At 41.0% G+C, this 27733-nt stretch overlaps 1 long non-coding RNA gene and 1 other non-coding gene across 2 annotated transcripts; both read right to left on the bottom strand.

The window, feature by feature from the left end:
* Positions 1-1881: 1881 nt before the first annotated feature.
* LOC118886095 lies at positions 1882-27661 on the bottom strand. The gene is made up of 3 exons (XR_005017659.1): positions 27396-27661; positions 5466-5590; positions 1882-1976 (listed from the first exon to the last, which is right to left on the bottom strand). It is a non-coding gene; the product is annotated as an uncharacterized LOC118886095 (long non-coding RNA).
* TRNAW-CCA lies at positions 3823-3895 on the bottom strand. Its single transcript has one exon. It is a non-coding gene; the product is annotated as a tRNA-Trp (tRNA).
* Positions 27662-27733: the final 72 nt, after the last annotated feature.

Genomic DNA, 27733 nt, shown 5'->3' with positions numbered 1-27733 from the left:
TTTGAGGTTAATGGTGCAGTATTTTTTGAGAAATGAAGGAATGAGGTGGTCCAGCAAGGAACAAAAATAGTGGTGAAAACAGAGTGAACACAGAAATTTTTTTACGTGTCCAGAGGACTGATGAGTCCCTTGAAAAATCTTAGGAGCTTTTTTTGAGGGTGGTCACCAGAGAATGTGGAAGAGAGGCTATAGTCATTCTATTTGAGTAATCAGGAAAGCATGACTCTCTAAGGCTGGAAATAGTGGCAATCTCTTGAGGCAGACTTTTGGGTTATAGACTCATGCACATTAAGGAAGGAGAGCAGAAAATCAGACTACAGTATTGGCAACTTTGTAATTTCCTTTTATCTCAGTGTATCCTGAACCATGTCATTATTCTTTTACCTCAGTAATTCTCAAGGAGGGGAGAGGTCATATCAGAATCAAACCATACAGGTGCTTCTTCAAGCCACACAGGTGTATCAGTCAGGGATTGGGTGAGGAAACACAACCACTTCCAGTGTTTAGATGAGAATGGATTCAGTACAAAAATTAGCGAGCGATAACCAAATCCCTGGGTGGGTGGGAGGAGCAGGCTCAAGGGGGGCCATTCCCTCTGTCACCCTTAAGAAGGTTGAGTTCTAGGACATACTTGTCTTGCTACAATCCAGGTAGCAAGGGACCAGAAAGCTGGGACCACAGGGCTGCTGCCACCACACTAACCTGGACACCGGAATGTGGAATTCTGCCATTGTTGCCTCTACAATTTCCTCTCAACATCCTTGAACCTGGGGACTGGATGTTGGCATCTCATGGCTTTGTTTGCCAGAAGCAAACAGCCCAAAGCAACAAGAATATGGCATGATCTCCACCTCACTTCCACTTTTCAAATCTCGTAGAAATGCATCTAAGTGGCAGGACCTAATTTGTACCCAGAATCCTAGCTGCGTGCAATCTGGGAAGTAAGTGTATCTCTATTTTCTCAGCGTCTGTAGCAGAGGAAGGACCACTGGTGTAAATGCTGCGGGCCCATCAACCACATCCAGCATAGAGATTCCAGTATGTCACCTCAAGAAATCATCGTCTCTGTTATGGGCAGAGTTATTTTTGCCCTCCCTGGGGTCCACGTCCCATTCTAATAATAGTCCTTCAGATTTCCTTGGGAGAATCACCTCTCCCACTTGCAACCCCTGTGGTTGGGTGAGGCTGATCCCAGACCCCAATCCCAGGAGAGGTACATGTACTAGCCCTGGGCAACTAGTGTACTCCATTTCCTGCTCTTGTTCAGCATGTAATCCCTCAGAGAATATTTGAAGGGATGTGATATCATATCCCTGGAGACATCAGAAAGAGAAAGGACAGTCATTTATGTTGGACTGTTGAGACATTTACCAGCCTAGAAGCTGGGAGCAGAATACTGACTCATTGTCTCTTTCTGCTGTACGATTTGGCAATTGTCTGGCCTGGGTGATACAGATGAGCAAATCCTTCACAGACATCTTTCAGTTTCAAACTATCTACAAAGAAAACAATCCTGATTTCAAATATTCTGCCCTTTAATTAAATGAAGCATTAGATCACAACCTCAATAATATTTGAAAAATGTTGCCCCCGTAACACCTTCAGACTCAGCCTAATTTTCCCCCCAACACACACACACACACACACACACACACACACACACACACACACACTTATTCTAGCTCTACCTCTCACTTTCTCTTACTTCATTCTTCCTAGGTTGGGATCTGCATTCCTCAGCACCAACATCCACACAAGCTGGGTCACTTATCTTTCCAGGAATTAAACACAAGGACACAAAACTAAAAGGAGGAAGGAGAGGCAGAGAAGAGTGATCTGTTTAAGAAGTTCCTGGTCACTATGTGTACCTGGAGACACAAACCTGCTTTCCATGGGGTCCAGTCCTGTTTGGCTGAGGGCCTGGGCAGTCTGTAGTGGAAACAGCTGTGAATGACACCAGAGGTCTGGCTCCAAACCTGCACAGACAAGGGACCCTGGGTAATCTCTGTGGGTCTCTGTTTCTCACTTATAAAATGAATAGGTTGGACTCATTTATTTTCTCGTTTTGATGGTTTACAGTCACATATTGAGTCAGCGTTTGATTTGAGGGTAAGATCACACAAGGCATGACGGTTTGCTTTAGAAATACCCCATTTGTAAAGAAGACAAACAGTATTATAGAAAAGCAAGAGCTCTGAGTTAGGAGTCAGGAAACCTGGGCTGCATCATAAACTGAGTATCACTGGGCAAGTCGCCGGGCTCCTCTGTGCTATAAAGGGAGAGGCTTGGAGCAGGTGGTATCTAATGGGCTTTATAGCTCTGAGGTCCTATATGAGCCCACGACTGAAAAGTCATCAAGAAGGTATCAGCTTTAATGTTTCACTGAGAAGTAAATCAGAAGGGAAAGTGAATGCCCTCAGCTGGGGGAAGAGGTTGGATGGCCTCCTGCGTACATGGGACGCTTCCCTGCTGTTTGTCCCTGCCTCACTCCCAATGTCCAGATTTAAGGGCGGATCTGGCACATCTGAGTCCCGAAGCCAGCTAAATGAGCAGGACCTTGAGTTCTGCTGAGTCCTCCCATGGCTAGAGTCCAAGGGTTGAAGACCAGACTTTCTCAACCACTTATCAGGGCCCATTAGTGGCCCAGCCCAAGTGGCTACTTGGCAGTGAACTTTGGTTGATCTATTAAGTGCCCCAGAAGTGCCACTTTGGCTGGCACCTGCATCTATGCCAGGCCCCACACCACAGGGGACTTGTGACCTCCAAGTCTGGCTGCAGTGAAGGTCAGTAAAGGGCAACCATCCTTGGAGATTTTCCAGGCTGAGCCACTTCAGGGAGGTATCACAGGGGCAAGGACCACTTCTGAAAAGAACATGGAGTAAGGAAGCCTGGTGGGAACAGAACAGGGGCCTGGGGGAGGAAGCAGAGGCTACAAGGGATGGGGAACAAGGGTGGGGAATTCTGGATTTAACGCCAGAGGAAGAGCAGGGCTTGGGCTAAGTGAAATGAAAAGACGTATGAAGTCCCAGAAATCGATTCCAGTGCAGGTAGATCTTTATGTGAATAACAGATTAAAATGTGTAAAATAGCATTCCAAGTAGCCTAATTACATACGCTACCTTTCACTGTTTGTTTCCCCTGATTTTAAAAGTAATGTAATTTAAGGTAAAAAATACAGAAAAGAGTAACCAAGAAAAGAAAATAATCTCACCACCTAGTGATAACCACTATTAATATGTTGGTGTGTTTCCTTCTGGTCTTTTATGTGTATGTACACAATATAAATTTTAAAGGGATGATACTATATAAGATTTTTTCTAATCTGCTTTTTTCACCGGGCACCATATCATGAATATTTTTTTCTTCTCAGTCAATACTGATTCTTGCCATCATTTTTAATGACTGCATGACGTTTGATCATACAGATGTACTATTTTTTATTTAACAATCCTTTATCATTAGATATTTAAATCATGTCTATTTTTAACTATTATACACATACTTCTTTGAATCTCCTGGCACATACATCCTTGCATATCTGTCCAATTATTTCCTTAAGGTAAATTCCCAAAAGTGGAGGTGCTAGGTCAAAGTGTGATATACATATTGACATGTTGACATATTTCTTTACCACCAGTGTCCGATGCTTGACCAACTTTTTTTGGGAGGGCCAGGATTTATTTATTTATTTATTTATTTGGCTGCACGAGCCGCTGTGGCACTCGGAATCTTTGTTGCCTTGTGCGGGATCTTTAATTGCGGCACGCAGGCTCTTTTAGTTGTGGCATGTGGGCTCTTTTAGTTGCGGCATGTGGGATCTAGTTCCCTGACCAGGGATCGAACCTGGGCCCCCTGCTTTGGGAGCACGGAGTCTTAACCACTGGACCACCAGGGAAGTCCCCATGCTTGATCACCTTTGAGTTAACAGCTTTGCACTTTTTGTATTAAGACCATGAATTCTTTAACATCAGAATTACACAAGTTTTATCCTTTGACCCCATAATTTCACTTCTGAGAAAATGCTTAAAGAAAATATCTAAATCACATACACATAAACTACTTATGTAGATAGATTGATTCATAGGTGAATGACAGATTGTGGGGAGCAGGGGCTGTCTGAATAAAGTAGTTGTTTTGGGCAATCATTATTGTCCCTGTGGACTGGAAAGGGCAACCTTAAGTGTGTCAAAGCCTTCTCCCCATCTTTGCTCACTGAGGGAGGAGGGGCAGGCAATTACTCCTAGTTCCTTGGATGGTGCCACCATTGTGCCAAGGGTGGACCACCTGCTTATACCGCTCTCTCTACCCTCAGCCTCCAGAACCTCCCCTCACCTTCCTTAATTACATCAGGCCTTGGTTCATATACACCTGCTCCACCCTGTCTGTCAAAGGTCACCAGTGATATGTACCCAAGTATTTTTGCAGCATTATCATGAGGCAGGATGATAATTTAAGATGATAACTGGTATGTTCTTTCCCTTCCTCAAAATCCCGTTTAGTCTAAGACCACCATCCCTCCTTTGGGGTTGTGAGACTTGAGGGCACCTAGAGAAAAAGAGTCAACAAAATGTCAGCTTTGGGGAATTCCCTGGCGGTCCAGTGGTTAGGACTCAGCACTTTCACTGCCGTGGGCCCAGGTTTAATCCCTGGTCTGGGAACTAAGATCCTTCATGCCCTGTGGTGCAGCAAAAAAAAAAAAAAAAAAAAATTAGGCTTTTAAGGACTTCTCTGATGGCACAGTGATTAAGAATCCGCCTGCCCATGCAGGGGACACAGGTTCGAGCCCTGGTCCCACATGCCGCAGAGCAACTAAGCCTGTGCGCCACAACTACAGAGCCCATGTGTCACAACTACTGAAGCCTGCATGCCTAGAGCCCGTGCTCCACAACAAGAGAAGCCACCGCAATGAGAAGCCCGCACACCACAAGGAAGAGTAGCCCCCACTGGCCACAACTAGAGAAAGCCCGCACGCAGCAATGAAGACCCAACGCAGCCAAAAATAAACAGATAAATAAATAAATTTATTATTTTAAAAAAAAGACCTTATTAGAGAGGGAGGACAGGTGGAGAGTTTGAAGAGGAAACAAAACAGCAGGAACTGTGTATCTGACCCCATCTGAAGTTCAGTAAACCCCCTCTATTGATTCCTAGGCAAGGCTTAGGCAGGCAACAAATAAGCTTTACAGGCAAATCTCCCACCATTATGTGCAGACACTATGGAGTAGAAATGACAGCTTTGCACGTCTAGGCTTGGGACCAGAAACAGTTTCTCCCAGCTTCTACACCCTACTCTTGGTAGGGGTAGGGGGTGGGGACTCCTGTCTGGGTTCGGAGAGGCCGCATGGAAAGATAGGATATGGTTACACATCAGCAGGTTGTCAGGATAGAGGGGGAACCCTTCCCAGCTCCCACTGACACACCGCCACCCCTGCCCCCTTTCTATGAGCCAGGCAGGGATGGCTCACCTGTTACACGGGAATAGGAGGCCACCATGGGACAAAGCAGACGAAGGTCAAGGAGAGGTTATCCCTTCCCCATTTACTCCTTGGTGACATTTGTATAACTCCCTCAGAAACAGAGAGGTGAAGAGCTAGAAAGAGCAGAAAGATTCTGATTATGACTGAGTTTACCTAGAAGTGATTATTGATTATGTTCTTTGTTCTAGAGACCTGGGGCTTAACAAAGAAATTTAGTTCAATTATAGGAAAATAAAAAGTTATAATTTTCTGCACTTGAGGTCATGCAACTGTGAAATTTGAACCTCCTTTTTTTACAATAGTGAAAAATTGCAAAACCTGGAGTATCCAATAAAAGGGGAACAATTGCAGTGTTATGCAATCATTTAAGGTTGACAAATACTGTACAATAATATAAAGATGTTTATGAAAAAAAGATGTTTATGATATGATGTTAAGTGAAAAAGTAGGATATAAAAATGTATGTCCTGGGACTTCCCTGGTGGCGCAGTGGTTAAGAATCCGCCTGCCAATGCAGGGGACATGGGTTCGAGCCCTGGTCCAGGAAGATCCCACATGTCGCGGAGCAACTAAGCCCGTGCGCCACAACTACTGAGTCTGTGCTCTAGAGCCCTCAAGCCACAACTACTGAAGCCCACACGCCTAGAACCTGTGCTCTGAAACAAGAGAAGCCACTGCAGTGAGAAGCCCGCACACTGCAAGGAAGAGTAGCCCCCGCTCGCCGCAGCTAGAGAAAGCCCACGCAACAACAAAGACCCAACGCAGCCAAAAATAAATTTAAAAAATTAAAAATTAAAAAAATACTGTGCAAGCTGAAACTCATGCATAGCAATCTTAATAATCAATGAGAAAAAAAATCAATGAGAAAAAGTATGATTGTTCTGTGACTTAAATAGTTTGGTCAAAACATTAAAAGCTCTACTGTCAGTTATAAGTGTTTAGGAAAATGAAAAAAAGAAAAGAAAGTTAACATTTACTTAGTACACTGTTATTTAAAACACTAGAAACATTGAAAATTAAAATGTTTTATTTCTTTGTAAAAGTTATCAGTGCTTACCTTCTCATATAATTTATGATACAGAGCAAGCACCTTTTCTATGACTTGGCCAATTGTTATACCCCTTTCTAAGTTCGGATCAGCTTCCCACATTTTATCCTTTGAACTTTCAATGTCATGAAATATCCCTGAGACTTCCTTTAATGGGGCCACCCAGCTAAGCTCCTCCCAAATTCCTAACCTACAGAAGCTGTGTGAGACAATAAATGTTTGTTGTCGTTTAAGTTGTTAAGTTTTGGGGTAATTTGTTGTGCAGCAACAGGTAACAATCAGTAGTTACAATAAGACTAAATACTTCAATTAAAAGAGAGATTCTCAAACTGGATTAAAAAGGAAGCATATGCTTCCTATAATAGGCACATCTTAACATAAGGATGCAGAAAGGATGGTTGTAAAATAATCCAAAAAGGTACACCATGCACTCAAAAACAACAAAAAAACCCCCAAACAACCCAATTAAAAATGGGCAAATGACTTGAATAGACATTTTTCCAAATAAAATATACAAATGACCAACAAGCTCATTGAAAATATGCTCAACATCATAATCACTAGTGAAATGCAAATCACAACCACAGGGGGATACAATCTCATTCTCATTAGGATGGTTAGTACTTAAAAAAAAAACAAACAAGCAACGACAACAAACAGAAAATAAGTATTGGTGTATTGTGAGAGTTGACTGATTTTCCAATAAAAAGAAGGAGGGCTTCATCATGCATATGCTAACAATAACAACAAAAAACCTGGAGTAGCTATCTTAATATCATACAAGGTAGACTTTAAAGCAAAAAGCATCATTAGTAATAAATAAGGACATTTCATAATAATAAAATATTCAACAATCTGGACAATGTAAAAATTTTAAATTTCTATGCTCTTAATAACACAGTCTCAAAATTGAGCAAGCAAAAATTAATGCAACTGGAAGTGAAAATAGCCAAATCTACGCTCACAATGGGAGGTCTTAATACCCTCCCGTTGTGGTAAAGATATAAAAGATTTCAACAAAAAATGAAAAAATTACTAAAGCAAACAAAAAAATTAGTAAAGATATAAAAGATTTTAACAAAAAAATCAGTAATGATATAAAAGATTTCAACAATCAACTAAGAAACCTGATTTATTTAACATGTATAGAACACTCAACAATTGCAGAATACAAACTAGCATTTATTAGGCAGATGAAACATTTACCAAAATTGAGTATAGTGACAATATTTGTGAGTCTTCATGAATCTTAGAGTATTTAAATCATAGAGTATTTTCGCTGACCACGATGGAATTAAACTCAAAATGAACAACAGAAAGGTTAGCTAGAAAATCTCTGTATGCTTGCAACATTTTTGATATACTTCTGTATGATCTACAGGTCAAAGAAGAACTCCCAATGGACATGAGAAAGTATTTGGAATTAAATGATAATACAAATATGACATATCAAAGCTTATGGAATGTACCTGGGCTAAAGGAAAGTTTACAGCCTTAAATGCATATATTAGAAAGAAGACTGAGAATTAATGTTCAAAGGAGCCATGTCAAGAAATATTTTTAAATGACAGATTAAACCCAAAGATAATGAAAGAAGAAATAATTAAGATAAGAACATACTTCAATGAAGTAGAATGCAAACATAAAGTGGAGACTATTAATAAAGACAAATGTTGATATTTTGAAAAGACTAATTGTTAAACCCTTGGCAAAACTGATAAAAAAAAGAGAAAAGGTTTAAATAACTATTATCAGGAATGAAAAAAATATATCACTAGAGAGTCTACCAATATTTTAAAAATGATATCACAAACAGTTTTATTCCAATAATTTCTACACTTTGGTGAAATGGGCAAATTAAGAGAAAAATTAAACAACAACAAGAACACAAGAAGAAACGGAAAAATCTTAATAGTTCTATACTTATGAATAAAATTAAATCAATACTTAAAAACATTCCACAAAATCATTCCAGGCCTAGGTGGCTTTGTCATTGAATCCTGCCAAAATATTAAAGGACGAAATCATGATAATTTTACATTAACTTCATTTCTGAGCCTCAGTTTCCTCACCAGTAAAAAGCAGGTTGGACTAGCCAAGCTCAGAAGTGTCTTCCAGTGTCTGCCCTTGATATCTCTCTTGGTGCCCCTTCTGGGAGACCCCCGTCCAAAGGTGAAGTTGAGGACATTTGTCTTTGATGGGAAAAGATTTCAGAATTCTGCTGTATAGTACGCGCTGACCAGCACTGGGTGAATGGAAGTCACCTGGGCCCTCTTCTCCATGCTCTATAATGTGCTATGGATGTTGCCATCTGAACTGAGATAGGTTCTCCTCCAGTGGTCCCATAATCCCCACCACTGTCCTTTACTCCCAGGGAAGCATAGGAAGCTGAATAGTGTCCTGTAAGAAGAACCACAGGATGAAGGGGGCAGAGGGTCGTGGGTGTAATATTAATTTCAAAACCTCAGTTAGGGGCTTCCCTGGTGGCGCAGTGGTTGAGAATCTGCCTGCTAATGCAGGGGACACGGGTTCGAGCCCTGGTCTGGGAAGATCCCACATGCCGCGGAGCGACTAGGCCCGTGAGCCACAATTGCTGAGCCTGCGCGTCTGGAGCCTGTGCTCCGCAACAGGAAAGGCCGCGATAGTGAGAGGCCCGCGCACTGCAATGAAGAGTGGCCCCCACTTGCCGCAAATAGAAAGCCCTTGCACAGAAACGAAGACCCAACACAGCCATAAATAAATAAATAAAATTTAAAAAACAAAAAACAAAAAAACCTCAGTTAGCCAGAATCTTCATATATACCCTTTAAGCATTAAAACTCTATTTTAACCATCTTGATTGGACATTATGCTAAATATATTTTATCCATCCTTTCTTTCCTAAGTATAGATGAACAAGTATACATTCTTTAGCTTTTTCTTCAGAATATAGGGTCATAGTGATGAATATTAGATATTGTAATCTCAGAGAAGCAATCAGGGAAATTAAAATACATATAGTTATTTGATTCTACACCAACTAAATCTTTCCAGTCTTCTGTGATTTTTGAATTCTTGTCTTCCTTAAAAAAAAATCTTCTTCCTACATTTCAGGCTGTTTGCTGTCACCTTGTGTATTATAAATGTGTTTTCTTAGCAGGAACATTTCCCTTTTTCAAATGTGCTCCTATTTTTCGGTGAGTTAAGAAAAGAGACTATCAGGTATGTTAGCATTGTGTGTAAACTAGGAGTAAATAAACCCCGATGAAACTAAGATGGAAAAGTTTTATTGACATATTAACCTATGCACGTACTTTCTCCCCCTTCATTCAAGCAGATAATAGATCTTGTGCTACTAGTCTCAGGGAGAGTTTGTGGCTCCTACTGATGAAATAGGGATTGATAAGAGATGAATTTCTTCTGATCAGGGTTTCTTATGACCTGGGGCCCTTGAACTTAGATGGGAAAAAATTACATTTTTTTTTTCTCTAACCTGTATCTGAAAAATAGCATTTCCTTCAATTTTGAGTGTAGGCAACAAATTGCTGCTGTATGAACAGTATCTGTGCCTTTGCCATCAGCAGAAATTAGCTATTTTCATATCCTTTTATGGTTGTTGCAATATGTTGAAATATTGTTTACATATATCACTACCTCAAAAGTATGAAGTTATTAGACCATCACTAGATCTCGGTATTTAATGTGCTTTTTTTAGAAAACCCATGCATTACTCTATCATAAGTCTGTTTTTTAAAATACTTTAATAATTGTGCATCAGTATTTCCCCTCAGGCTGGTGGAAGGAAAGAAGAGCAGAGAGGGCTGTGATACTGAGAGCAGGAAGGCTGGGTCCTTGGGGAGGGTACGGTCGCTCACTGCACCTAGGGACAGAGTCCCAGGTCGCCAGATTGGAATGCAAACAGTTGACAGAGCCACTGCAACCTGTGGGGACCAATGCCTGAGGACCTGATGGACCCCCCCAAAAAAACCCTCCCCAAACTGTACATAACCTGTGGGAATGGGGGACCCCCAAAAAACCAAACTCTAGTTCTTATAAAACTGAGTTTGGGAGCTGAAGTATGTGGCAGCTACAAAGGCTTCTCTAGTGACTGAAAGGCATGGCTTCAATTACAAGACTTCTATGCACTGTAAACACAAACAGCCCGGAAAAGGTTAAATACCTGCGTTCAGATTGTAAGATCTAGCCCAGGTTTGCTGTGTATATTGTAATGTTAAATGAAAAAAGAACTCCCTTTTGCGTTATAGTCATTTGGTCTCATATATGACAGTTGAATAATTAAAAAAAAAAAGAAAGAAAGAAAGAAAGAAAAAACAACCTCTAATTGGATTGCTGAGGGCCTTTGACGGAATTCCTGAATAGGGGCTCTGTTTCAGATAGGGGCTGAAGTATGGCAGCCTGCACGAGTCCAGAGCTGGGAGAGGCCGTGTATAGTCCTGGTCTCTCTGTTTGCTGCCTCACGGTCAGCGGATCAAACTGGGACCACAGACATCTTTGCACTGAGCCCAGTCTCCACTGCCTCCATCAGAGTCTACACTGGCAGCCTCACGGACCAACTCAGCTCTCTCACCTCTTCCCATTTCTCCATTTCAAAAATAAATTATCAACTCATGGACTGAAAGCAGGACCAGGCCAAAAGCTTCTTCCTCTTTCTTTCTACCTTGTCCACAAATTCCCTCCCCCAAATAGAAGACTCCTTTGGGGGTGAGGAGGACCAGCCCTGCCCCTTCAGCTCATGCAGAAAGCTTGCTTTCCCACCCCCGTTTCCTCTCCTCAGGCCTCTCTTACCCTCAATGCACCCCAACCCCTGCAGGGAGGGGGAGGAGGGTCTGAGGGAAAGGTAGAGCTAGTGTCCAACTTTTTTGTTATTCCCTACACCCTGACCTTTCCCTTCTACAGCCGAGCCTGGTATGGGAAGAAGAGTCTCAGGCCTCAGCTTGCCAGATTGTGCAATGGACCAGCTGAAAGGTGAGGCAGGCTCTTCCTGCCCCCAGGTAATGTCAGCAGTTTGAAAAACAACATCCTTTAAGGTTGAATGCCTTGGCCTTGGATGGAGCTGGGCAGGGCTGAGTGGCTGAAGGTTCCTCCTCCCACACCTCTATGCCTCAGCAAGCATCAGGGAGGCAAGATGGTGGAGAAACAGGAGACCTGAGTTCTAGCCCAATATCTGCTAATAAAGCATCCCTGGTCCATCCAAGTCTCCACCTCATCCTCGTCTTAGTTTTTCCATCTTTAAGACAAGTGGGTGAAACTAGATGAACTTTAACATCCTTTCCATCTTTTAATGTCCTTACACATTATTAACAACCCCAAAGACAATACTCTCTATCTTACAGGCAAGCCAATAGGGTCCGTGAAGATAAGGGGCCTACCCCAAGCCACACGGTCAGGTAGGAGAAAGAGGGGGCATTGAAACCCACCTAACCCATTCAACTGCATTGGTCAAGGCAAAACCTCACCTCAGGAGCTCTTCCCTCTTCCAAAGGTTGGGTGGTCTTTGAATTAGGAAATATGGCAGAGAGAGAACATTCAAGGCCCAGGAGAACTCCAGTCCTGCTGAGCTCACGGGCGGTGAGGAAGGGAACAGAAAAAGTTCATCATCAGGGATTCGAAAGGAAGCCTGGAGACCCAGCCAGATGTGAGACCAGCAGACAGAATGGAGTGGGTGCTAGGGATGCTATCGAATAAGAAAAAGTAGGTGGTAGGATGGCTTGCTTGTTCAGAAAACAATGTCCCAAGTATAGTCTTGCTGTCAGCAGAGAAAAATGCCATATTAGCTAAACATGCAATCAGCTTGGCTGGGTCTGAAAGAGGCCATTACTTAGTGACAGATACAGTCTATGAGAAACAGATTGGGAAGAACCCAGTTTCTGAATGGTGAGATGGAGGTGGATTTTAACAAGCTTCCATTGGTCTCTTTAGGCCTGATGTCTTGCTTCCTGGTCCATAGTGGCTCTGTTGGAGGAGAGCTGGGGTACCCAAGGACTAAATAACCTTGAGAGAACACCGTAGTGGCTAGAGGATTTCATCTTTCTCTATTATTTTTTAAATTTTGAGATTGTTTGATATAGCCAAAATAATATAGTTATGTATATATGGTCATATGCATAATAATAAAACAAACACCTATGAACTCATGGCCCACTTAAGAACTAGAAAAACACTACCATTGCTCAAAGCTCTCATCCCCTGCTTTACCCAGAGGGGACCACTATTCTGAATTTGCCCCACAATCTTTTGCTTTTCTTTATATTTTCCTACATATAAACGTGCAAACAATAAATTGCTTAGTTTTGCTTATTTTTTAATTTAACAAGAATGTATTTTTTCTAGGATTACTTTTTTCACTCATTATGTTTCTAAGATTCATCCATGCTGATGTGTGTCTAGTTCACTCATTAGTAATATGCATAGTGTTCCATTGTGTGAATATACCACAATTAATTTATCCATTCTTTTGTCCAAGGGCATTTGGATTCTTTCTATTTTTTGCTGTTTTGAAAATGCTGCTAAGAACGTCCTGGATGTTAATGTTTCCTGGAGCCTAAGTATACAACTTTCTCTGGAGTATACACCCTGGAGTGGAATTATTGGGTCAAATTTTTTTTCTGAGTGGTTAGAACAATTTACATTTCACTCACTAGAGCTCCTGTTGCACTACATCTTCACCAAGACTTGGTGTTGTTCTCCCACATTCCAGCACTATCCCTAACCTCAGTTATCTCTGCTGGTAACCCTGGGGCGGCTCCCATCTTTCCCAGCCCAAGCCCATGGTCTTTTAATGCCTTAGTGAATGTGGTGAGATGTTTCTATGTATCCCTATATTCCTAACTGAGTAACATTGAGTACAAGAGAGGAAATAACAGTTTAGGGATAGACTAGGGGCCTTAGGGGGGTCTGTGTGAACATCAGAATCACTGGATCCTTTTGGAGAATGAAGGTCAGCAGGTAGATTTGTTAGTTCTATCCAAACCCAAAGCACACTGGAGCCTGGTCCCCTGGGGTGACAAAAGATGCCTAATTAATTTCCTTCCCTATCTGCCCCTCACAGCCTCTCCTGTTTCTCAAGTGAACACTATTTACCTCCCTCCACTTTCTCCTCCACTCTCTAAGTCAGTATTTCTTCAAGTCAGTATTTCTCCTAGTGGTCCACCAGCCACCTACATCAGAATCAGCTGGGGTGCTTGTTAAAAATGCAGATCCTCAGAATTTAAAAAAGAGTGGATATATGTATATGTATAACTGATTCACATTGTTGTACACCTGAAACTAACACAACATTGTAAATCAACTATGATTTATAACCTTGGGGTATTTTATACCCCAATAAAAATTAAAAAATTAAAATAAAATTTAAAAACAATGAAAAAAAGCGCAGATCCTCAGACCCTCCCTCATACTGAAGCAGACTCTCTGGGGTTCAGCTCAGGAACCTACTGTTTAACAAGTTCACCTGGTGCTCCATGTGCACATTGAGGTTTGAGAGCTGTTGCTCTAAGCACCACCATCAGGGAGGTTAAGCCAAGGTCATCTCCAGGCAAGTTCAGATGCTCTCCCAACAGCTCCTCCATAAAGAATGAGTTGAATTCCATCTTCTCATGACCCTTCCCCTACTTCCACTGTACCCCCGGGCAGCAGGGATAAGACCACTTAAACTGTAGCATCTGTGTGTACCAGATGTGCATCCTACCACTGTTTACAGTAAGGAGAAACTGAAAATGGCTGCCTGCTGGTAGAGACCTGGTCAAATTCATTATGGTACATCTTTCCAATGGAATGCTATACAACTATTAAAAATGACTTTATGTCTTTATTATTGCATCTCCACTTTCATGGAATCTTTAAAAAGCATGTTAAATTTTACAGTTTCCAGTTTTGAGTTTTCTACATAAGTGAGCATTATCTTTATGATCAGGAAAACACAATAAAAGACGGAAACATCCAGAAGTGTTTGCTGACTATTTATAAAGGAGCTGGTTTAGATTATTCTACCAGCCCTGAAAACAAAAATCTCTTTAAATGATCAAAGGAAATACTACAGGAAAATTTCCCAGATCTGAAGGGCCTGAGTGTTCCAGATTGAAAGAGATCACCAAAGGCTAGCACACCAAACAAACAAACAAACCAACAAAAAGTGCAGATATTTGTCATCACATTTCAGAACTCCAAGAATAAAGAGAAGATCCTAAAGAGTTTCCAAAGAGAAAAAAGGCAAAACAGGTCACAGACAAAGCCTTAAGAATCAGAGTGACATTTGGGCTCCTACCAGAGTCATTGGATATTAGAAGACCATGAAGCTTTGCTTTCAAAATAATGAGGAAAAATGATTTGTATATCTAAAATGATTCTATGTGTGATGGTAGAATGGAAACGGACTGAGACACACAAATGCTCCAAATATTTAATTTCCCAAGCACTCAATCTTAGAATACTCCTGAAGGATGTATTTTAGCAAGTTGAAGACGTGCAACATTAATGAGGAACTCGTAGATACTGGAAACAGGAGATCAATCCAGGGCACCTGTGAGGGCAGGCCCAGCAGGACCCACGTGTGCACAGGCCCCAGGTGGGTGCAGCTAGTTCAAACTGGGGCAGGAGGAGGCGTATGCCTCCAGATTCAAAAATGCAAGTGGAACCAACAAAGGGTTCAAACTGTGTTTGAGTGTGTGGAAAAACGATTGAAAGTCATGTGACAGATCTTTTGGAGCATATGGGAAAAGGTAGTGAAACAGAGACAGGCCATGGAATACTAAGTCAATGAAAATATGACAACTGATAATTTCAGGAAAACGAAAAATTTGTACAAGAAAGAAAACATAATTAGAGTACTGGAAGTCAGAAGAATGCCTAAAATTGATCAACTATGAAATTGTAGCAAATGCATATTATTTAGAAGTATGGAGAAAAGCAAGTGAAAAAACAGTTAAAAGAGTTGAAAGTAGTTGCCTCTTGGGAATGGGACAGAGGTATGGGTAAAGGACTGTTTTATTTTGCCATAAGCCTTGTAGCGCTATTTTTTTTAAACTATGTACATTATTTTGATTGGAACACTCATACACTGCTGACTGAACATAAAATGATGAGCCATTAACTTTAAAAAGTTAAACAGAGAGTTACCATATGACCCAGCAATTCCACTCCAATTCCAGAGAATTGAAAAGACGTGTTCAAACAAAAACTTGTACAGGAATAGTTCAGTACTACTCACAATAGCCAAAACATGGAAACAACCCAAATGTCCATCAGCTGATTAATGGATAAGTAAAATGTGGTATATCCATATAGTGGAATATTATTCAGCCATAAAAAGGAAAGAAGTATTGATACCTGCTACAACATGGATAAACCTTGCAAACATTACCCAAAGTGAAAGGTGTCCGACACAAAAGGTCACATATTGTATGATTCCATTTATATGAAATGTCCAGAATAGGCAAATCCATAGAGACAGAAAGTAGATTAGTGGTTGCCTGGGGGAAGGGGGAGAGGGAGATGAGGAGTGTCTGCTTAAGGGGTATGGGGTTTCTTTTGGGGGTGATGAAAATGTTCTGGTAATGGCTGCACAACATTGTGAATATACTAAAACTGAATTGCATTCTTTAAAAAGGTCAAATAGTTTTTGTTATGTAAATTCTATTTCAATAAGGATACATTGTTATAACAGAACACACAATTCGAACTGCCTTAAACAATTAAAAGAGATGTGTTTTGAGTTGAATGTATTTAAAAACAAATACAACCCAATGTGCATGTTTTCCTTCCACTCTTCCGGGACCTAAAATCCACTTTGCTCCAAGACCCTTGCTCACAAGCCCTGCAGAGGTGCTGGGGAGGACAGCACATGGTAGAGGTAAATAGATGCCTGAGAGCCAGACAGTTGGGGTTCGAGCTCTGGTTCCACCACTAACTTACTGCAGGACCTTCTGAAGAATTCTTAATCGAAGTCTTAGTTTCTTCATCACTACAATGGGGCAATAACAGTCCCCATCTTATCCTGTGGTTGTGAAGATTAGAGGAGAGAACGTCTTTGAGCCCCAGGCACAGTGCCTGGCCCATAATAAACACTTAGATCAGCCGTTTACTATTAGCATTGGACAACCCCCTGAACACGGATGTTTGGGAACGCCCCTCCAGCTCCCAGAGTGAGCGATATTGTTAAGCCTAATGAAGCAGAGCGGGTAGGAGAGGATTTCAGGGAAAAGCATTATTAGCGCATCTTTTTTGAGCGCTCACTCGGTTGCAGCTTCTAAGGCCCTTCCGCGCGTGAGCTCGGCTCCCTACCCACCTCGCCTGTGCCCCCGGCCCCGTCCCAGGAAGAGATGAGCCGGGGACCAGGGATGCGGGTGGCCGCGGCCCCGTCCCAGCTGCAGCGAGGAGGCTGGCGCGGGGCTGAGAGTTGGGGCAGTGGTCTGCGGCTTCAGCCGGATCCCGGCCCGGGGAGAAGCAGCAGCCCGCGCCCGGAGCAGCGCGGAGCTGCCGGCGAGGAAGGCCGCGCAGAAGGGCCCGAGGGAGGCGGGGACCGAAAGGACCAGGGGCTGAGGGGGCGGGAATCAGGGGATGGGAGGGCGCGGGGGCGAAGGGTGCAGGGACCCGGGGGCGCGGGGCCTGAGGAACCTGGGACCTGAAGGAAGGCGGGGGTGGGCTAGGGGGTCGCGGGAACCAAAGGGGCGTCGGAATCCGCCCGGCGCCGCCCCCACGAAACGCCCTTGACCGTGCTCTGCGCCCTTCCCCTTACAGCCCACATTCTGGGCTCCGCGCTAACCCTCCCTGTTCACAGGGCTCTGGTTACTCACTTTGTATCCTCCACTACTCTGAGCTTGTTTTCGAAGTTGCTTTTATTTCGTTTTAAACAGTGGACAAAGGATCCAAACTGTGTCCCTCTCCTGGGCTCCAGCAGAGACCTCTGGGCTCCTTGAGAGCAGGGCTGGTTTTTTATCTCTACATCCCCAGTGCCTGGCACATGGTAGCCTCTCGGTAGATTGTGGGTGAATACATAATGAATGGTTGTGTGATTGAACTGCCTTTCTTGGGACCCAGATCACAGCCCTGGGATTCTAGAAGCAGAAGTGGAGGGATGGGGCGGGGGCTGGGGTGGAGGCTGGCTCAGGAATACTAATATTTACTACAATCCCTTATGTGAATGTATTGGTGGACAATGTCAGAACACACTCATTGCTCTTCCCTCTTCTGAGCCTCACACTATCCTTGGAAGTAGATGTGGCTAATGCTGTTCTCATTTTACAGGTGAGAAAACAGGTTCAGAGCTAGATGTTATGTAGAACCCAGCCTTGCCTGCTTTCTGAGGCCAGCCTTCCTGGAACTCCTGCACCAGGCTTGTAGCTACTTATGCCAGGAGGGCTGGCATTTCTCCTGCTTTTCCTTTTGCCCGCTGCAGTATTCAGGGCTACAGGGTGCAAAGGGAGCACCCTGGACTGGTGATTATAGTCAATAGTAGGTGAACTGTTGGTAAAGGTATTGAAATAGAGAGAGCAATGTTGTCGTCTAATACCAGTCCAAGTTTGATTCAATGCCAACCCTTTACGGGGCTATGTACTTGGGGAGGAGTGCAGGCCGATGAATGAGACACAGGACTTGCACTCGGGGAGCCAAAACTTGGTAGGACATTAGCTTTATATATATAGGATATTCAGGAGTTCATGAGGTTTATCTAAAAACAGCGATTCTCAACCAGATGTACACAGTATACCTGTGGAGATTTTTAAGAATACCTATGCAAAATACTGATATCAGAACCCCACCTCAGACCTACTGGGTTAGAATTTCCTGGAGTGGGATCAAAGCATGTGGATTTTTTAAAAAGCTTTCCCTGGAGGGCTTTCCTGGTGGCGCAGTGGTTGAGAATCTGCCTGCTAATGCAGGGGACACGGGTTTGAGCCCTGGTCTGGGAAGATCCCACATGCCACGGAGCAACTAGGCCCGTGAGCCACAACTACTGAGCCTGTGCGTCTGGAGCCTGTGCTCCGCAACAAGAGAGGCTGCGACAGTGAGAGTCCCGCGCACCGCGATGAAGAGTGGCCCCCGCTTGCCGCAACTAGAGAAAGCCCTAGCACAGAAACGAAGACCCAACATAGCAATCAATCAATCAATTAATCAATCAATCTTTAAAAAAAAAAAAGCTTTCCCTGGATTCTGATGTGCACTCCTCGTTTAGACCTGTTGCTCTAATTCAAAATTGTTGTTAAAAAAAAAGATACAGGGAATTCCCTGGCGGTCCAGTGGTTACGACTCTGTATTTCCACTGCGGGGGGCCTGGGTTCGAGCCCTGGGGGGGGAACCAAAATCCTGCAAGTCTTGCATTGCGGCCAAAAATAATAATAATAATAAAAGATACAAATGAACTTATATACAAAATAAATAGACCCACAGACATAGAAAACAAACTTACGGTTACCAAGGGGGAAAGAAGAGGGAGGGATATATTAGGAGTTTGGGATTAACATATACACACTACTATATGTAAAATTTATAATCCACAAGGACCTACTGTATAGCACAGAGAACTGTACTTGATGTTTTGTAATAACCTGTAAGGAAGAAGAATCTGAAAAAGAATACATATATAGATGTATGTATAACTGAATCACTTTGCTGTACATTTGAAACTAGCACAACATTGTAAATCAACTGTACTTCAATAAAAAATAAAAATAAAAAAGAGAGAAAAAACCTCTCTCAACCAGAGAAAAAACATAAACAAACAAAATTGTTGTTAAGTGTGGACCAGTAAGAGAAGCACACAAATAGCTATAACAGGGAAAATAGAGGTAAGCACTTCATAAAGTGACAAACCAAGTACTATGGAGTTTAAAAGGAGGGAGAAGTCACATGTGCATGGAGGCATCAGGGTAAAGGGGCAATGTGTGATGCGATATAAAGTATGTGCAGGATATGGACCAGCAGAAATTGTGGGAAGGAGAAGAGGAGGACGTTTCAGGAAGAGGGAGGACATTTCAGCTTGAGCAAAAGAAAGGAAGAAAAGAACATGAAGTGTGTTCAGGGACCAGGTCATAGTGAATTCAGCTGGAGGGTGGGTAAACATGGGAGGAAAAGGAAGAGTGGGAATCTGTTGTGAATTTCTTGTATGCTGAGGTGAAGTCTTATTAAATATAAATGGAAGAGTCAATATTGTAGAGATGCCAATCCTCTCAAAATTGATCTATCTATTTAATGTAATACCAATAAAAAAATCCCAAAAGGATTTTTGTAGAAAACTTAATAAAATGGTTCTGGAGTTTAGTTGGAAGCATAAACATGTGAGAAGAGTCAGGCAACAGAAAGCTACAATCATTAAAACAAATGCGTACGTGTGTAGAAATAGGCAGACAGATCAATGTGACAAGTCTAGAAGTAAGCCCAAGCATATGTGGGAACTACATAATTGTCCAAGAGGACAATTCAAATCAGTGAGTTAAAAATTGTATTCAGATGAAATATTGTGAATGAATTTAAATCACAAAAAGATATACTGTATGATTCCACTTATATAAGCTATCTGAAATACTCAAATTCATAGAAACAGAAAGTAGAATGGTGGTTACCAGGGCCTGGGGGAGGGGAAAAGGAGATACTGTTTAATGGATATAGGGTTTTCATTTTTTAAGTTGAAAAAGTTCCAAAGATCTGTTTCACAACAATGCTCAACGTTAACACTACTGAACTGTACACTTAAAATAGTTAAGATGGTAAATTTTATGTTATGTGTATTTAACCACACACACAAAAATTTTTATGTGTGTGGTTAGATACATAACATCCAGCTAGCCATTTGGAAAAGATCCATACCACACTAGATTCTAGATAGATTAATGACAGCAGTTGTGTGGACTTCCCCAGTGGCCCAGTGGTGAAGACTCCGCGCTTCCACTGCAGTGGGCACGGGTCCGATACCTGATCGGGGAACTAAGATCCCACATGCCGCACAGCATGGCCAAAAGAAAAAAGCAACTGTGAATATTTAAAGAAAAATTAACACCAATCCTCTTCCAACTCTTCCAAAAAATTGAAGGGGAGGGAATACTTCCAAACTCATTCTATGAGGCCAGCATTACCCTAATACCACAACAAGACAAAGATACCATAATAAAAGAAAAGTACAGATCCCTTATGAACACTGATGTAAAAATCTTCAACAAAATACTAGCAAACTGAGTTCAATAGTATATTAAAAAGATTATACACCATGACCAAGTGGGTCTATTCTTGGAATGCAAGGATGGTTTAACATACAAAAGTCAATCAAATAATACTCCACATTAACAGAATGAAGGGAAAAAAACGCATGATCTTCTCAATTGATGAGGAAAAAACATTTGACAAGGTTTAGCACAATTTCTTGATAAAAACATTTAACATACTAGGAATAGAAGCAAATTACCTCAACATAATAAGGGCTATATATGAAAAACCCACAGCTAATGTCATTTTCAGTGGTGAAAGACCAAAAGCTTTTTCTTTAAGATTAGCAGCAAGACAAGGATGCTTGCTTTTGCCACTTCTATTCAACATCATATTGGAAGTTCTAACTAGAACCATTAGGCAAGAAAAATAAATAAAAAGCATCCACATTGGAAAGAAAATATAAAATGATCTCTGTTCACAGATGACATGATCTTATACATAGAAAACCCTAAAGAATCCACAAAACACACATACACACACACAAACCCACAAAAAGACCTGTTAAAAACTAAAAAATTCAGCAGTTACAGGATGCAAAATCAACCCACGAAAATCAGTTGCATTTCTAGAGACTAACAATGAAGAATCCAAAAAGGGAATTTAGAAAAAAACTCCAGGGTGGTCCAGTGGTTAAGAATCCGCCTTCCAATGCAGGGGACTTGGATTCGATCCCTGGTCGGGGAACTAAGATTCCACATGCCACGGGGCAACTAAGCCCACGCGCTGCAACTTCTGAGCCCGCGCACCCTGGAGCCCACCCGCCACAACTAGAGAGAAGCCCACTCAGGGCAATGAAGAGTCCGCTCGCCGCAACGAAAGATCCCGCGTGCCGCAACTAAGACCTAAGGCAGCCAAATAAATAAATTAATTAAAAAAAAATTTTTTAAAAACCCTCCATTTACAATAGTATCAAAGAGAATAAAATACTTATGAATAAACATAATGAAGGAGGCTCTATTTGTTTGCTAAGGCTGCCATAAAAAAATACCATCGACTAGGTGGCTTAAACAACAGAGATTTATTTTTTCACACTTCTGGAGGCTAGAAGCCCAAGATCAAGCTGTCAGCAGTTTTGGTTTCTTCTGAGGTCTCTTTCTTTTGCTCACAGATGGCATTCTTGCTGTGTCCTTTCATGGTCCCTCTGTCTGTATTATCTGTGCCCTAATCTCCTCTCCTTATAAGGACACCAGTCACATTGGATTAGGGTCTACCCTAACAATTTGACTTTGTGTGGCCTTTTATTTTTATTTTTTTAAAATTTTTATTTTGTCTGTACCGCGTGGCTTGCGTGGTCTTAGTTCCCCGACCAGGGATTGAACCCAGGGTCACGGCAGTGAAAGCACCGAGTCCTAACCACTGGACTGCCAGGGAATTCCCTGGCGTGGCCTTTTAAAATTCATTCAGTTTGGTACACAGTAAACTCTTTCAATATGAAGGCTTGTATCTTTCTCAGATTTAGGACATTTTCTTCCATTATTCTTTTATTCTCTCTGTTATCACCTTCTGGAACTCCTACTAAACAGAGTTGGAGCTTCCGGATATAGCTTCTAAATCTCTTTTATCTCATATTATCCAACTTTGCTTCCCCTCCAAACTGTCTTTTCCTGCATGAGCTTTCAGGATGTGGTTTTTTTTGACAAGCCTGATTTTGTCTTCTTTTCAGGTTATTTTTATTATTTAGAATCTATTTTTAAATTATACAAATGTATATCGATTCATTATCATTGTAAAACACTTAATGCAGAAAAAAATTTAAACTCTCACACCCCACCTCTATCATTCCAACTCAGTTTCCCCAAAGTAACCACTGTTATCAGTTTAGGGTTTTTCCCTTCAGATCTTGTCCTATGGCTACATTTACATGTTTACATTTTCATATTGAAATATGTTTTGTTTTTGCTTTATATAAACGGTTTCAAACTGAAACTACTGTCTCACAATTTCCTTTTACCTTATTCTGTATCTTGGAGATTTTCCATGTCAGTAGATATTTATTTATTTTTAACACCTACATAGCATTTCATAATACAGATGTACCATAACTTATTTGCTCATTCCTGTACTGAGGAGTATTTACACTGTTCCTCTTTTTTTCTATTTTATAAATAATGTAACAATGAACATCTTTTTTTTTTTTTTAACAATGAACATCTTTATACTTACCTCAACCTCACTGTAAATATGTATTTCTCTGGGACATAACTTAAAAATGGAATTGCTGGTTTGAAGAATGTGTACACATTTATTTATTTTTCAGTATACCCTTAGTACAAGATTCAAAAGGTACAAAGTCAATCATATTGAAAAGTAAGTCGGGCTTCCCTGGTGGCACAGTGGTTGAGAATCTGCCTGCCAATGCAGGGGACACAGGTTCGAGCCCTGGTCTGGGAGGATCCCACATGCCGCGGAGCAACTAGGCCCCTGAGCCACAACTACTGAGCCTGCGCGTCTGGAGCCTGTGCTCCACAACAAGAGAGGCCGCGACAGTGAGGCCCGCGCACCGCGATGAAGAGTGGCCCCCAATTGCCGCAACTAGAGAAAGCCCTCGCACAGAAAACGAAGACCCAACACAGCCAAAAATTAATTTTTTTTTAAAAAAAGAAGAAAAGTAAGTCTCCTTCCAGCTCCTGTCTCCCAATCATCAGTTCTTCACTCCAGAAGCAATCACTGTTATCAGTTTCTTCCTTTCACGGATAGTCTAAAATTGTTCATTTTAGATTTTAATATATATTGCCACATGATCCTTCAAAAAAGGCAATTTATTTTTTCTGTTCCCCTCATCCAAAGGTGAAGTCTATTTCCCAACTCCTTGCATTGGGTTGCCCTGGGCCTTAAGAGCTATTATATCAGTAGCTTACTTTCTCACTCTCTTGGAATGTTGCTGCCAAGTGAATAAACCCAGTCTATTCTACTGGAGGGTGAGAAACAATGTGAAGTAGAGATAAATACTCCAGATTAGGTTCCCTAGACCAGGGTTGGCAAACACTTTCTGTAAAGGACCATATAGTATGTATTTTTAGATTTGCATGCTATACGGTCTCTGTTGCAACTATTCAACTCTGCTGTTGTATTGTGAAAGCAGCCATAAAACAATATATGAATAATAAGGTGGGAACAGACTTGGCCCACCTGCAGTTCTTTGCTGACCCTTACCCTAAACCAACCAGCCTGCCAACTGCCAGGCATGTGAGTAAGGTCATCCTAGACCATCCAAACCCCAGCACAACCCCCAGCAAATTGCAGACATCAGCTGAACCAGCCCAGACCAGAATAACTGTCCAGCACAGAACTGTAATAATGTCTGATGTTTAAAACCATTAAGTAGCGCCCAGCTAGCTCAGTCAGTAGAGCATGAGACTCTTAAAACCATTAAGTTTGAGGGTGGTTTGTTACACAGCAAAAGCTAACCAACACACTAACCCATACACTTTGCCATTATTGGATACTATTAATATTTTTATTTTTATTAATCTGATATATTAAAAATGATATATTATAGTTATTTTACTATGCCTTTCTATGGTTATGAATGCATTTGAGCATTTTTTCATATATGTTCATTGATCAACTATATACGCTCTTTTATGAATTTCCTTCATATCCAGTGCTCATTTTAACACTGAATTATTTTCTTGTTGATTTGTCATTTTCCGAGAATATATCTTGGATTTTAACACTTTGCTATATTTATTGCAAATATTTTCTCCCTGTTTGTTGTCTATTATTGTAGCATTTTTTATTATATTGAAGTTTTAAATTTTTATATAATCAAATTTAGCAAGTATTTCCTTTATGGTTTTTGAGTTTTGTGTCTTCAGAAGGCCCTCCCTATTCTAAGCTTATAAAAGCATTCTCCTATATTCTTCTAACACTTCTATAGTTGATTTCATTGGTTTTTACTAAGTGTTCTGTTTATTATCCATATAAGATTTATTTTATATGTGATGTCATCTTAATTTTTTTCCAAGGGTGAAACATAATTACTAGCTATCCTTGCACACTTTGTTTTCCAGATAAATTTTAAAATCATCTGCATTTCTATATAAAAATCTCTTGGCATTTTAGTTGTTATTTCTATTTGTTTCCATTTTTTCAGAATGTCTTCCAATTTTCTGGTCTGTCAATGGCACTATTTCTGGGTTTTCAGTCCTATTTGGAATTTATATTTTTATTTTTTAAATTAATGTCTTCTGTTTTGTGGGACCTGGAACAGGAGGGAATGTAGTCAGATGTACATTCAGATCCAGCTCTTCCACCAGCTATTAAATTTTGAAATTTACTTTTCAGATTCTTGAAAGAATTCAGCATTATTTATAATAATGAAAAATATGGTGTCCTAAGTGTAAACATCACTTGAGTAGCTCTCAGTTATATAAATGTAGGCTGAGAAATAGTCATTTTTCTGAGATTAAGGCGTAGCTTTTGTGACTTAATTAAGGGAGCCATTAGAACTCTGATACATTAACTTGGTCCTTAAGCAGGAGCTGGATGAATTTACATAAGGAGGCCAGCATCTTCTGGGCTAGAAGGAACTGATACTCGATCATTGCTCCCTGAGACATGAAGCCAGAGAGACCTGTGGATGTTGACTGCCTGGCCCTGGCCAGAACAGTAGCAGGGAAGAGCAACATGGTCTTTGAAATAATTAACTTCAGTAAAGTGGGAATCCAGGCCCTCAAGAGCTGAGTTCAGCACAATAGGTGGCTGATGCTAAAAGCAGCTCTGGTAGGAGCTATGCAACATATTAGAATTAGCAGCATTACTTGCTGAATGTGCAGTATCAATTTCCTACTACAAAGAGGCAGCAAGAAGCAAAGTTTGTAACTGACTAATTGGACACCTATACTGTCCTTGCTGAGTGTGGAAACTGGACAGACTTCTACCAGATTAAATCCTTGGGTATTTGACAGTACGTCAGAGATATAAGCCCTAAGAAGCAGATGTTGAATATCTTATTAATCTATTTTGTGGAGTCTCTAGACAATTTCATTTTATGTAAAAAAAAATTTTTTTTAAGGAGATGTATTTATCATTATACCACAGTTTTGGGAGCAGGCCAACCTATGTCCACCCAGAGGGAAATGAGTTTAAAAAATCTGTGGCACATCGATGCAATGGAATACTATGCACTTGTTACAAAGAATGCTATAGAACTATATTAACTGAAGTAGGAGAACCCCCAAGACTTGCATTTTCTGTGTGTGTATATATATATATATATATATATATATATATATATATATATATATATATATATATATATATATATATATATATATATATATAAAATGCTATTACTACAAAAATTATTTAGTTATATATCCTTATGAATATATACAGGTCTAGAAGTAAGGTTATCAAACGTTGATGGTGATTGACTCTAGGGGGTGAGAGTTTAGATAATTTTTGCTTTCTTTTTCATATTTTCCTATATTATTTAAATTTCTTACAAATTTTCTATAATGAACATGTTTTATCTTTATGAAATAATTTTCTAAAAATGGAAACTGACCACAGAAGTCATCAAGAATAATAATAATAATAGCTTACTATGAGCCAGAAACTACACTAAGTGTTTTACATGCATTATCTGATTTACTTCTCACAGCAACCCTACGAGAGAGATTTGCATATTGAACAAAGCAAGGCTTGAATAGTTTAAGTAAATTGCCCATAATCAAAGGGTTAGAAAGTGGTGGGAGCAGGATTAAAGCCCAAATTCCCTGGCTGCTATGGTCTCTCTGGTTTGACCCACAGAGGAAATGGAGCTGTTTGGAGCTAACAGAGAAATTCACCAGCATTTTACATACAATCCACTTTCAACTTTACCAGCCTTAACTTCAAGGCCATTTTCTCTTTTTACCTTTCCAGAAGTAAGCACTAAATACTGTAAAAATAAAAAGACACTACCAATTAAAGACATAAAACTTCCTGTAGTATTCTGTTACATTGGGGGACCCAGTGAACCATGCCTTCCAGTACTGGAAGGTACCCTGGCATAGGCCTCTACTCTTGAATTTGGGCTGGCCCTTTGACTTGCTTTAACCAACAGAACATGGTGAAAGCACCAGTCCTGAGGCTAAGCCTTAAGAAGGCCTACCAACTTCCACTTTTGTCTTTTTGGGAGTCCTAATCCAACATGTAAGAAATATGGCTTCTCTGCTGAAGAATTATGTAGAAAGGTCACATGGAGAGGGAGAGAATTTGAGACAACACGAAGAGAGAGGCCCAGTCATTCCCACGGAACCAGCCCCCAGCTGATGCTACGAGCTACAGCAAGGCTAGCAGAATGGCCGGGCTAATTCCAGCCCGGATTTCACAGTGAGCAAATAATATGGTTGTTGTTTTAAGCTACACATTTGGGGTGGTGGTTAAACAACAGATAATTAAAACACCTCCTCACCTCTTCTGGAGTGACAACTGGTACACTCAGTTCTGCATAAAGCTGAAGTCTCTACCCCTATCTCTCAACTGTATTACAACAGTTTGCCAGAAGCTTTCACATTAATTGCTAGGACATAGGGAAGCTTTTTTTTAAAGGAAAGAGGTACTAGGTAGGGGTCCAGAGGTTCAGCCTTTAGCCCTAGTTTTGTTACTAATTGTATGCCTTTTGAAAGTCATTTACCTTTTGGTCTCAATTGTACAACGGGGAGACTAATGCTCACACTACTTACCAGAGGAGGGTAAAAATTAGTATAACCGAGTTGAGAAGAAAAATGGAAAGCATTTAACATTGCTTCCAGCTCAAGAGGCAGGTGAGGAAATACGTGGATTTGATGTCATCTGGATGTAAGATCTTGAACAAACGACTTCATATTTCTGATCCCCAGTTCTTTCTCTGTAAATGAGACTACCCTGCCTCACCTCACAGGTTCATCTGTGATGATCAAGTGAGACATCGCACGAGGAGAGACCTGTTGCAGAATAAACGGTAATTGCCGCCGTGTAATCCAAAAACACCCCTCCCCCCCTTCCCCGCGCAGCCATCCTTATATTCTTCGCCCAACCCCAG

The sequence above is a fragment of the Balaenoptera musculus genome, chromosome 20 (assembly GCF_009873245.2).
Source record: "Balaenoptera musculus isolate JJ_BM4_2016_0621 chromosome 20, mBalMus1.pri.v3, whole genome shotgun sequence".
NCBI lineage: Eukaryota > Metazoa > Chordata > Mammalia > Artiodactyla > Balaenopteridae > Balaenoptera > Balaenoptera musculus.
The sequence above is the reverse complement of the archived record's forward strand: the minus strand, read 5'-3'. Positions and strand labels throughout refer to the sequence as shown.